General features: G+C 40.5%; 1 long non-coding RNA gene across 2 annotated transcripts in view; it reads right to left on the reverse strand.

Annotated features, from left to right (window-relative positions):
* Positions 1–339: 339 nt before the first annotated feature.
* Positions 340–13,458, reverse strand: part of LOC135301679 (uncharacterized) — a 34,802-nt gene continuing 21,683 nt past the window's right edge. For both annotated transcript variants that reach the window (XR_010363430.1, XR_010363431.1), the window contains exons 3-6: positions 9,297–9,455; positions 6,909–6,972; positions 1,443–1,513; positions 340–598 (exon numbers count right to left, since the gene is read on the reverse strand). This is a non-coding gene — a long non-coding RNA (uncharacterized LOC135301679). The remainder of the gene's footprint in view (positions 599–1,442; positions 1,514–6,908; positions 6,973–9,296; positions 9,456–13,458) is intronic.

Consider the following 13,458-nt stretch of genomic DNA (forward strand, 5'->3'; position numbering starts at 1 on the left):
ACTCTTTATTTGTCTCTCTGAAGTAGAGCTTAGGACACTCTGAGCTCCCCTGCAGTTGCAGGGGTCATTGAGAGCATCAGCCCAAGAACATCTTTCTTTGCAGCATAGTGTACCTTTCTTTATCTGTTTGTAAAAACACAACATGTACTTAGACCCCTCCACAATAAAATTTGTGTATCTGAATGGAAGGAAGCAGAATGGCAGAGAAGAAAACCAGTGAGTGGGCATTCAAAATGCAAGTAGTTTTTAATTGACTGCAAATAATTAAAATTAGCAACACTACAGGATGGTCTGCAGATTCTTTTCAGTTTTGTTGATCTTTTATTTAATAGGCTGAGAAACACCAGTCTAAAACCTGAATATCCATCATCCACTTAGTGCTGTTTTGATGGCTTCCACTTCTCATGAAGATGTCCAGCTCATACCACCAGTTTATTGTGCTGGGTGCCTGCACAGAGCCCATGGCAGAGCACTAACAAAGCAAACCACTTGGCAGATGTGCAGATTTCTTGATTGTTGTTACTCACATCTCTGCATCTGCTGGTCTGGTGCCCCAGAGGGTCAGCAAGTCACTGCTGTCATCATGAGTGCATAAGAGCTGTATGAGAAGAGACACAAGGAGACTGCTCACTCTCATCGTCAGAAGATTCAAACTAGACTTGAACTGCAACCCATTTAGGTGGAAGTTTGAATGTTACTATTTTATTAATTTGCTTTGTAAAATTTATATTCCTCCTGTCTTTTAGTTCCATTTGCTTAAAATCAGTTTGAAATCAGCATTGAGATAAGGTTAAGCCTCAGGTTTCCAGAGGGAAGCTTGAATTGGAATTATTCCTATGTTCATTTGTGAAAGAACCATGTTATGATGATGTCCAAATAATAGTGCCATATTTAATGCCAAATGCAGCTAGCAAAGTAATTTTGTGTCTAAAAATACCATGTTTTTGTCCTTTGCCAAACATTTGCAGTATTTTCCTGCCATTTATACGATACTTTTCTTTTTCTAAGGCTATCAAAAATAGCCATGAATCTATCAAGTAATGTTACTGCTGTGTCATATGGCCATTAGTTTTCCTTTCATTGAAAATTTATTCAAATTTTCTATTTGCTTTCAAGACTGTATGCTTTTACTATTGTATTAGTGTCAACCCAGTGTGATTTTTGGTCCAGAAAAAATACCATAAACATATGTGATTTCAGTAGGACAAGTGATAAGCTGTGGGCTAATATTCCTTCTCCTCTGCACTATTCATGGAACCTCATCCCAGTTAAAGCAGCACATGCACTTTCTTACAGATTCCATCTTTGCCCTTTTCCAATAATTTTCTGCCTACTTTGTCCATGTGCAAAGATTTTTTGTGATCTCTCCCCATTCTGGCTCAATCACTCTGCTAATGTCAGTCTGGAGAAAATCCTTTCCCAGGTCTGTATGGGCTTCTTACCTTTCAGGGAGGTAGATCTGAGAGGATGCCAATACCTCCTGATGTCTGCCTGCTTGATCCAAATATTCCTGCTGAACAGAGTTAATGTCCACATCTGTCATTGACTGCCAGATACACCGTGTCTGGATGTAAGTGGATTAATCCATGCACACTGAGAGTAAGTCTGCACATTGACTTCTAACTTTTAACATCCAATTTTTTTACTAATATCACAAAGTAATCAGTGTAGTTAATTACTTTTTTCATATCTCTTTTCTCCCAGCACTATGATTATCTCATACTTTGTAGTGGTTCTCCTCACTATAAACATACAGGCACTATTTTGCACTTTTAAAAGGATGTAATAGTCTTCCCCATATTTCCAAACCTCCTCTTAATGTCTAATTAAGAGATGGCAAGAGAGGAAAAATCATGAAGGAGAAGAGATAAGACAGTAATAAATCAAAAACAGGAGTCTGTTTTCTGGCTTGAAAGAGAGTTGAAATCAGGTGTTGAAGGCAGTATTCACAAAGAAATGGGGGTCAGGAAGAGAAAGAGAGTAACAAAAGCAGATAAAGGGAATGTGTGGAAGAACAAAAGATAAATTAGAGACCCTGATCTTCCTCTTGGAGGAAGAAAGCTATGTCCTTCAGAAAGAGACAAAACAAAAAACTTGCTGAAAATCTGACACAAAAAAAGGGAAGCAAGGGGGAAGAAGGGTTTGTGGGAGAAAAAACCAATTCTGTAGGTCAGAAGTACCATTTGTGCTAGAGATGCAGTTTCTGTTAAAGGAGAACCATAGATTTTCTGTAACCTAGGCATTTTTAGAAACACTGTGGAAGAAAGGGAAAAACTGCAGAAGAGAGTCACAAGAAGTAGTGCTGGCTTGTTTGAGTTAAGTAAAACATCCTTCAGTTAATTGCTCACAGGAAGTTTATTCATCTATCTCGTGAAAAGGGATGTTAAATATCTTGGATGCCATACTTAAGCAAGAGTCTATGCTTGTTGCTTTTAAATTCCAGGGATTTTTAATTCCAGATGAATCTTTCCTGCTCTGCACACCTCTGCTGACCTCCACTCTGGGGACTGCAGGTCACACTGCCCTACACTTGGAAACACAAGTTGGCACCTGAGTCTAACAGTGAGGATAAACATTTTAGAACATGTCCAGGTTCTTTAATTCCAGGAGCTGGTTAGTGAAATGAGCAGGTGTGCAGACAGCTTCCCTAATCCAACTGTACTGCTGATGTCTGAAGAGGTAATCCATCTGGAGTGCTGCTTACCTGGATAACAGCCACTGCAGCCTGGCTCACCAAGAGAAATGTTTAAAGGGTATCCTCAGTGATGAGTGACCATACCTTTGGACTCCTTTCACTCACTTAAGGTAGAGTACCTTCTTAATTGCCCTCTTTAATGCCTTCTTAATTGAGAGGAAAATCTGATTTTGAAATTGCCATGGCACCTGGCATGTGTGCATGTTGTGTATGAAAGGCCATGTGAATACAGAACAAAAATCAGGGTGCAAGAAGCAGAACACATTACCAGCTCTCCCTATTTTGCAGTGGACACCAACTTTGTAAAGTACTGGCAACTCCTTGCTGCAGTTACAGCTGCAGTGTGGACCTAGGCCTGTCAACTGCAGCTCAAACATAGCTTATACTCACTTGTTTCAGTGTTGGGGAAGGTTTTTGGTTTGGCTGCTTGCAGTCTTCAAAGCAAGAGATGGAATGGAATTGAGAAAGGTGAGCAAAATGGTTCAACCATTGGTTCAATGGTAGCAGCAGATGGAAATCTTAACTGAATGAGTAAACTCAGTGGATGCTACCTAAGATTTCTGGCACTGGTAGGTCTTGTGCTGTGGAAGCAGGTGTTACTGGCTGACAGAGGAGCTGCAGCTGGAACATCAGCTTTATCTGCAGAGCATCTTGACCTTCAGTGGATCACGCTGCAGTTTGCCTGTGTGCCTTGTCTCGCACGTGTCAAGGGATGAGGGATCAGTTCACCTGCCTTTACCTATTTTTGGCTGCTGTCAAATGCAGCAGAGCAGCAGGAGATGGTCTGTGAAAACACAGCCTCCAGGCAAGCCACCCTGTCAGTGCATCCAAGTTACCACTGCAGCTGAACTAGTTACCAACCAGTTACCAATCCCAGATGAGCTATCCTGCACCTGCAGGACAGCAGGGAAAATCTTCTTTCATCCTTCTGGCCTCCTGATGTAGCACCACATTCCAACACATCCTATTCTGGGTGCAAGAACTTTACTGTAAGACTTCTCTTAGGCAGGTTAAAGGGCATTTCCACCAGTGGCCTTGTGTTCCTGGCACTATGTAATGTTCCAGTCAGGAGTGCACCATTTGTCTTCATTTGTACAGTAATATGTTTTGTTTCCAGTTACTCTGAGTCCCTACTGATGGCTCTACTGCCATACTAAGATATCCTTTTTTCCCTCAGGAAATGTTTATCTTTTCTGAAAATCACTGCTTCATACAGTGGAGATTTAATTCTCCATTTCATCTACATTAGCATGGTATAAAGTGGCTGAAGTAAATCAGAAAATTTAGGCTGTGTCCTACTGTCTTTTTTTCATCTCCTTCTACCTGGACAGATTGCTTATCATGGTATCTATTATCACCTCCACATTTCATTACCACTTGCTGACACTAGCCAATTTGAAATCTCATTCAGTCTGTTCCCTTTCCCTCACTGTGAGCTGGGATGGGTTCATTTCCCTGAGTTCAGCACCCAGAAAGGAGCAGTACATTTGGCAATTACAGGAATGGTACATCCCCACTGTCATATCCTTATTCATTACTTTTAAAAATAATTTTCTTGCACATCTTAAGAAAATCCTACCCCTCTGGAGTCACCCTCACCTGGAAAATGGTCTTTACCCTGCTAGTTGCTGCATTTTGAATTATTCCCATTAATCTACCTCCTAATAAACCACTTCTGCCTGTTTCCAGCTGTGCATGTGCACCTGCTTCCACCTTCTTCCTGGACTATTGCAAGCCCTGTCCTTATAGTTTCAGGTTTATATTCCTCTCTTGAAAGACCTCTCTTTGTTTCCTACCAGCTACAAACCCATCCTAATCATCCCAAAGTCCCTTTCTGGGGCTGATGTTGGTATCTGGCCATGGTGCTGAAGCCAATATCTGACCTTCGGGCTGTGGTTCTCAGATCTTAGACCAGCAAGAGATGAAACTTGGGAATTTCTTTTCCCATCAGAGGATTCACTGTCATCAGAGGATGCTGCTGTCACTCCAGGTACAAATATGATTGTTTTTCATGCTATTACACACCTCCCCTATTAACACCTTGTCTCTTTCAAAAGTGCAGCTCCCAAGTGCTCCAGTTTATTTTGCTTACAGTCATCCAGACCCTACACCTGCCTTACTCTACCAAAGCATCCCCTGGTCTATGGTCCTGTATCTCCTGTGATTTTATACCACTACACCTTGCACCATTTTGCCTTGCTGCAATTATTGTGATTCCTAGGGTTTTGTATGCACAGTGCCTTATAAAAATACATGTTTTCTATGCATAGGGGAAAGTAATGAATTTATTTGAAGAGAGGGCTGTTGAGGAGGCACCAGCACGAGGTCAAAACACCTCAAACCTAGAAGAGATTACACTTTGCTGGAAGGCAGTGAGAACAAAATGTTTTTCAAGCAGTATTCTGGACATTTGGAAATCAAAGTTAGAAATAAAATTGGTTTGTATGTATTTCCTTTCAGCTTGTGCCACTTTATCAAATATAGTAATTTTCAAAAATGTCTCAGTAATAAATCAGAAATAAAGCTTTGGAGAAACCAATGAATCTTCACTTATTTTTCAGAGATGCTTTTAACTGGATAACATCCCACAAATATGCATGATCTTTCTCTGCATGGATATTTATTGCTGCTTCATCTGCCTCATGTGCCTTTTAACAAAGATATTAAAGTGTCAGCTAGATTCATTGCATCTCTGGAAAGAAAAATTTTGCATCCTTCACTTAAAAACCAGTTTTGAAACATCCCAAAGCAGTTATTCCTCAGTGAATCACAAAAGACATCTTGGTATTGTTAGAGAAAAGTGCCTAAGGGTACTGCTGGGGTTTTTTTTAGGAACCAGAAAAACAGCAATGGCAGGCTCACACCTCTAACCCCTCTGCTCTCTGTCTCAGCCCAAAGAAACTCTGCTTTTACAGTGATGTCCTCAAAAAGTGTAAAAAGGCAGTTACATAAGAATGCAGGGGAGTATAGTTAATGGCCAAACCTACACAGATTTTTACTCTGAATCTTACAGCATTTTATTTCTCAAAAAATATATAATTTATTACATCTTTTCACATCATATACTCATAATGTAATCTTTCCAGGAGGTATTACATCAGTTGCTGCTCTCCTCTCTCACAACAGGAATTGTGCACAACTTCATTTGCAGCTTGTATTAATTACAGAAGATGGCAGTACTTAAAATAATTATGATGCGTGGCCAACTGGAAGATTCCTTCATCTTTTATTCCCTCCCAGTGTGGCTTTATAGAGGCTGTAGCCCACCAAAGCTAGACTGGACTTTGTAGTAGAAAAAATTACAATCTCAGAGACAAAAAGAAATTTCATTATCTTCACGTGGATTAAGAGATTTGGTTTATATTCAGTATGAATAGGAGCGTTTCCTTCTATTACTTAGTAATGCTAAATAATATTACATATACTTCTTCTATTAGTTCTATATTTCTGAACAGCTTCTCCAGTAAAACATTTTGGGTGCCCTGCAGAGTTTTGATAATTAAAAGGGGGAGTACTGGAAACATTGTTCAGTGTGAAAAAGGGGCAGGGGAATCATTCCACCCACCACACCCAAAAGGAGTGGGATCATCAGTGTGGATCTGAGGGTCTGGAAGTGAGCTCCTCTCATTCCCTTTGCTTTGTGGGCACTCGGTGCCTCGGCTGAGGAGCAGAGGAGAGCACTGCCAGCCGCTGTCCTTGGCTTTCTGGGTGACCAGCCCAGGCTGCTGGAGGCTGCAGGAGGGCACAGAGGGACTGTGCTGGGTGGCTGCTCACTTCTGGGGACTGCAAACAGTTTTAAGGAGCCTTCCTAGCCTGGAGCAGGACTGAAGCAGTGAAAGTTCTTCAGGATTGACAGTTCTGAAGGTTACAGCCAGTAACATTACTTAATGTTTTTTTCTTTGATTAGCTTTCCTAAATCTACATAAAATACAGGAGATAGTTTATTGCTAGAAGATATTTTTCTTATTAGATCCTCTGTATAAAGGGAAACAAAAACTGACTTCTGGGAATCATAAAATTCTTCTCATAACTAGATGAAAAAATTGCTATCTGCATTTCTGTTCAGAACCTTTAAGATGCAAATTCTGCTGCAAGTGCACAAAGCTTTACTAATGAATCTGATGCAAAATGCTGTAAAAACCTGAACCACCAAAATCAGAGTTTAGGCTCTTTTAATGCCCAAGGAATAAATCAAAGTATTTGAACTGCTTACATGATTTCATTATTATTTGTGCCTGGACTTCATTATTTATCTTCTTCAATGCAGAGATCACATTCTGAGAGATAAAGACAAAAAATCTAGTTTTACTACTCATTTCCATGAGAGTTAATAGCCCAGTTACTTCAAAAGAAATGACACATAGCTCACCAAGCCCGAATTTGGTTCACAGTATATAAAGTGAAATATGCTTATGCAAAACAAAATTGCATAAAAGTCTTAAAGGATGAAATCTCACAGTCATGAACCCACAACAGAAGCAAAAACTGAACAGGAGAAATTCTAACTCTGCTACCACAAGATTTCACAATTTTTTGTAAGTGTGGGTAAAGTGATTTATTTCTTTAAGCAGGTTGTTTTTTTTACTTAAACCTCCCCAGTCCTCAGTGATAAGCCTGCTGCAAATAACACAAGTGAGTGTGTGCAGATAATATTAAAATTTCTGCAGAAATGGAAAGGCTTTTTCTCTCAACAGACCTCAAGTTCTTCATTTAATTTTTGGTAATACTACTTTTATTAAATTATTTTCCATAACTTCAAAGTTAATTCCAAAAGGAATTGAGGATGGCAGAAACTACTTAAAGAACAAAGTGGGTAAGCCTACTTTACATTAACCTGCAAATTGAGACAGACAGCCAACAATTTGAGGGAGAAGAAGCAACCGTGATGATCCACTTATGTGCATAACCTGGTTTCCAAGGAAAGGATATTGTCAAAAATAAGTACAAAGCAGAGGGGAAAGAAGGGAACTCCCTTGAAATATTACTGGGATATGTCCACAGTTGTTGAGCAGATTCCTTTTCCTCCTGAATAGGTGCTTTTTTGCTATGTAAGTGCAACTTGGGAATACAAAATGGATTTAAACTTGGTTTAATTAAATCCTGTTCCTGTCAATCTGTCTCCTCTTGAATAAATTACATCATAATATTTTTAATCAAGACAAAGCCAGGCCAGTTCAGTCCACAATGTCCAAAACCCAGCTGTGCCCTGTTTGTCATTGCCCAGCTCTTGTTTCACCTAAGAATATTTTGAAAAGTGCCCTGCCTGAATGGCACTGCAAACCTTCCAGCCACCTTAACAGGAGTCCAGTTCTGCACAGTGAGGACAAGATTGTGATCAATGGAGAGTAACTTGCAAGAAACTCTCCCTTTCCACCCTCTCTTGCTCACAGCTGCCTACAGTGGCAGTCTACCTCTGCCAGGCATGAATTCATGCTCCAGGATGCTCCGGGTCATTACTATGAAGCTGAAAAGGATCTGCTTCATTAAGCACATCCTCCTGCTGGATTTCCACTGACACAGCACTGTTCCATCCTTCCAGCATCACTTTTTTATACATCTGCTGAGCATCAGACAAGCACAAAGTACATTCCACTGTTGCCCTGATTTTCTAAGATTTTCTAAGCCTTCTGATGTTTACATTCTTGTAACAAACTTTCTCACACACTTTCTGTAAATAACTTATTGTTTGCATTCTTTTATAAAGGAAGAGAAATTTGATGGACTGTTGGTTTGTCCAGTGTCATTGGAGAGGTGGCACTGTCACCCTCCAATCCACTGTCACTTTTAGAAATCTATAGTTGTTGGAGTTAAAAAATAAACTACCCCTTTTACCTCGAGAACAGCAGTGTGTTCACATTGTGGTGTTTTGTGTCTCATAGTGACACCCCATATATTTGTTCTAGCTATCTGATTCTCTCAATGGTACAGCTCAAAGCAATCAGTTCTAGACAACATCCTATCTAACACTGTTTCCAGTTCTGTTAAGCTGGGTCCCAAATCCTCCATGGCTCTTGGAGACATCCAGTCTTGTCCTCCCAACCATACTGGCACAGGCCATATTTCACCCTAGCTAGGGCTTGGACTGGGGACTTAACAGTGAAATGATTTATACATAGGCCATAATTTAGTAATGCATCCAGCCTCCAGCAACAGAGAAGAGGCTGGAGATCAGAATGCAAGTTTTAATAGGCAAATGAAAAAGGTGATTGTGCCGTAGCAGTACTTGGGGAAGTGCTGGTGTGCGCCCTCGAAGTGTTCATGGGGTGTGAAGGCTTTCAACTGGTAGTAAAAGAAGAAAAAACATTTCTAAAAAGTGTGTTTCTTTATTGAAAAGTAAGTCACAGGTGTTATTCTGTGGCTTGGGAAAATGTCATCAGCTGTGAATTCTTTGTGTGATTTAGCCACTTTCAGGTGATATTCAGTAAAGGTGGTGAAAGTAGTGGGAATATCATTTGAATGGTTTCCTTTATTATAGGCAGAAACATGCATCTGTGAGCAGGATGTGAGAGTGTTCAAGTATTTAACAGTGAAACCAGGCAGCTCTTCACTAGTCTTTCAGCAGCAAGAGACTCAACACACAAAAAATTGACATTCTACTTACATTCTTCTAGCTTTTATTTACTGATCTTGGGGAGCTTTGCAAAGCAGATTCAGCAGCCAAAGATGTTGTGTTGCTTCATGTTCAGTGTTACAAGGCCAATCAGCCTGGGCAAGTCGGGAGCATGGTTCCAGTAACTCATCCCTGGGGTCTGTTCCAAACCTATGGAGTTCAGATTCACCAGGGTAAGTCATTATCATTTAACAGAAGCATTGACTACCAAGGTGGAGTTTTGCTTATCCTGAGAAATGGCCAGTGCTGGCCATTTTTTGTAAACTGGTATTTACAAAGCCAGACAATTAATTCTGTTTTGTTCAGATGTAATGATGTTAGAATTCAGATACCAAAAAGTTTCTCCCATAAATCATCTCATACATTAGCTTTTCATTCTTATTGGAAAAATGTCTTAACCCTGCACTTGTCTGAAACCCCATCTGCATTGACTTTATTGATGTAGTTCTTAACTTGAAAACAACTTCCCCTATGTCCCCTTGAAGACTCTTTAATGAAAAGCAGCACAGCTCCTTTAGCTTTGCTTTATAGCCTGTTTTGCAGAGCTAGTGTAAGCTTTGTTGACCTGGCCTGTACCCACTCCAAGGTAATAATAACCTACTGATGTGTGCAGGGACGGATGTGGTGCTCAGGGTTTGAAAGAGTGCTTGTCAAGTGGCTCACACACAAAAAAAGCACTGGGTTTTTTGTTGCTTGCCTTTTATTGATACAAAATTGCATTTTTCTTTCTGAGGCATTTGTTGACATGAAAATTCCAATTATTATTTTCATACAGACTCCTGGTATTATTTGATTGTTCCATTTAGCGCCTATTTCTTGGGCTGTTTCCTCCATCTTGGGCTAATTATTTTACAGAATTCTATGCTGAATTTCCATTACTATCTGCTGGTGTAATCCAGCTAATGATCCATGTCCCCTGGAAGCAGATTGCATTATTCCTCATTGTTTGCTCTGCTCCTGGCTTTACCATCACTTGCTTCATAGACTGAGGACTTGGCTCCAACACTCAGCTCCTGATGAGGGCAGTGACAGCACAGGTTTAAGCAGATGTTAGGCAAGGTTACCTCCAAGGGCATTGGTGTCATCTCCAACTCAGAGTAGCCTGAATTAAGAGCAGGCGCCATTGATCCCCCCAGCTACAATTACTGGAATACATGGAATCAACAAAATTGTGGGGGGTGGTGTTACAAACTTAGTTCTAAATGATGCCAGAAGAGGGGGATAACACAAAAGCCCACTTTGTACCTACATGCTACCAATGATTTCTCCTATCAAGACTGACTTGATGGCAATTTTATGCTGTCTTCCAGGATTAAAGCAGTTAAGTGCTGTCAAGATCAAAACCTTATTTTCAAATACTTTTTTATCATTTTGATGTAAACTTGTTGAATGTATCAGGGCCCTTAAAACTGACTCAGAGCTATTCCAGCTGTAAAGCCAGTGAGGCAGTAAATAGTTGCTCAGGATCAGAAATGTCACTTTTTTCTGTTTTAAAGGTATACAGCTCTACAGTAAAAAGGAATAAGCTGGAATTTCAGCAACAACTGATGTTTAAGCTTGGATTTTGTGTCTAACACAGCTGGTCATTCTCTCTACTGCTTCTGTGGAGGCAGTTCCAGAAAACACATTGACCATCCTGACTGAATTAGAAAGACCTATTGAATAGGCAAGATGCTTTTCCTTACAAGCTGAACACTTGTCTCCTCAGGTATAGAAGTTACTGAAAGTATTCATAAGATGTTTTCAGAACACAAATCTACAGCAACAGTTTTTTGCAGGGTTGATGTTAGTCACTGGAAGGATTTTCTGTAGAAAGGAACCTTGATTTCCATGTATCTTCAGAAAGAGATACCTACTTTGTTCTCTGTTGCAGTGATGAACATTAAGGGTTCTATATTTGGTTTCCTACAAAGAGGTTGTAAAATACCCTACAGTATCAGAAATATGAGGACAAACACGAGTCAAGACCCTTGGGAGACCCTTCTGAGATGGCAGTGAGAGGTGCAACTGTACTCTCCAGGTGTTATTAAAAACTCCAGCAAATGTGACCCCTAAGTGGAGCTTCACGATATGTACCAAAGCCTTCCCTAGCATTATGTAGAGTTACTTTGCAGAGACTATCTATGGTGGTAAAAAGCCCTAAAAAAGATGAACTGTGGCAAAGAAGGGCACAGGGATGGGGATATGGTGTTCTGAATGGAAACCTGGTTATCTATACAGTGAATATGTTGGGTGTTATTTCTGCAAAAACCCAGTGAAGCATCACATTTTCTGATTAAGTAAATACATTCTTTATCCAGTCTTGTAAAACTGACATAAGTTAGGATGCATTTTCCAGAACGCAGTAATTTAAAACTCCCCTCTGGTGCCTAAAGAAAATACCAAACACAGCTGAGAATTCAAATTTTCTTCATATCTGGAAGAAGCAGGAAACCACTGGTTGGTGTCATCTGCAAATTAACTAATGAAAGACTTCATGCCCTCATTCATGTTGTCTATAAAAATATTAAATAGAAGTGGTCCCTGCGCAGACCCCGAGGGACACCACTGGTGACTGTCCCCAGCTGGATGTGGCACCATTCATCATCACTCTCTGGGCCCGGCCATCCAGCCAGTTCCTAACTCAGCAAAGAGTGCTCCTGTCCAAGCTTCCAGCATCTCCAGGAGTATGCTGTGGCAGACAGTATCAAAGGCCTTCCTGAAGTTTAAAAAATAGACAATATTCACAGCCTTTCCTGCATCCACCAGGAGGGTCACCTGGTCATAGAGGGACACCAGACCTTGTTGGCCTTCCTCTTAATTCTTACCCATAGGGACTCAACTTCATCGTCATCAGTTTCAATACCTATGACATCCAAAACCTCCCTAATATAAAGGTCCACCCCTCCACCTCCTCTCCCTTTCCTGTCTCTTCTGAAGAGCTTGTAGCCATCCATTGCAGTGCTCCAACTATGTGAGTCATCCCAGCATGTTTCTGTGATGGTGACTGCATCATAGTTCTGCTGTTGCATCATGGCCTCCAGCTCCTCCTGTTTGTTACCTCATGCTACATTCATTGGTATACATGCACCTCAGCTGGGCCACTGACTTCTCCCCTAACACAGTCTTACCATCCTTGTACCTGCTTCCAGACAGCCCAGATGCATCCCCTTCCCCCTTCAGACCTAGTTTAAAGTTCTGCCAGTTCATGAGCTAAAAACCTTTTGTCCTTAACAGAGAGATGTATCCCATCTGATTCCAGTAGAGCAGGTGCCATAAAACTGCCCCATATTCCTGTAGTTGATTAGTTTTAAATCTTTACAAGATATTTTAAAGATTTTTAAAAGATCTTTTTTTAAAAATATATTTTAAAATAAATATGTTTTTCTAACATATTGCTATTTTGTTGATGTCTAACTCCACAGAACAAAATAAAATAAAACAAAACCCCAAGATGTCAAACAGGGATAGGTGAGGAGAAGAAAGAAGAACTCTTGCGTCAGTGATAAAAATTACATATTGAAGCTACATGGCCTAGGCGACTTATTCATTAGGTTTATAATGAATTTATAAGGTCATAGTGACTAGGTTGCTCTAGACATTCAGTGGTCACAATTTGCAACAGTAGTATTAAATTCACTAAAACTGAGCAATAACTCTTTATTGGAATATAAAAATCGTAGTTTTGAAATCTGTACACTGACAAGTCCTGGCATCTCTGTTCTTTGGAATTAAGACTTGAAATATCATGAAGAGGAAGATACAGGGTTCTTTCCCTTCTTTGTGGACAACAGACGGAAAATGGCAACAGCAGGCAGTTCCAAACACCTGGTCACGTGCATGTCTTTGAAGGGAAGGTTTCATTCCCTTCAAGGTGCAGTGTGTTTATGGCATGGGTCCATCTTCCCAGAAGAGCTGAGCATTTGCTGGGGCAGGAGAGCTGAAAGTAAGCAAGGTTTTGCTCCGCAGTTACTGAATCTCCCAGCTGCATCAGTCAGTGGTGGATGGGAAAGAGGGACAGGGTGGGCTAGTTAAAGATGCGTCTGTAACTGCAGGAGTGCTTCCAGAAACCACAGCATGTGCAGCTCCTTTGTGTTCAGACAGCAATTAAAATCTTAGACCTTCTCTTAATGGCAGTTACAGGTTTGCATCTTCTCTGGGTTTTCACCTTAAG

This window comes from Passer domesticus, chromosome 5, assembly GCF_036417665.1.
Source record: "Passer domesticus isolate bPasDom1 chromosome 5, bPasDom1.hap1, whole genome shotgun sequence".
NCBI classification, from domain to species: Eukaryota; Metazoa; Chordata; class Aves; order Passeriformes; family Passeridae; genus Passer; species Passer domesticus.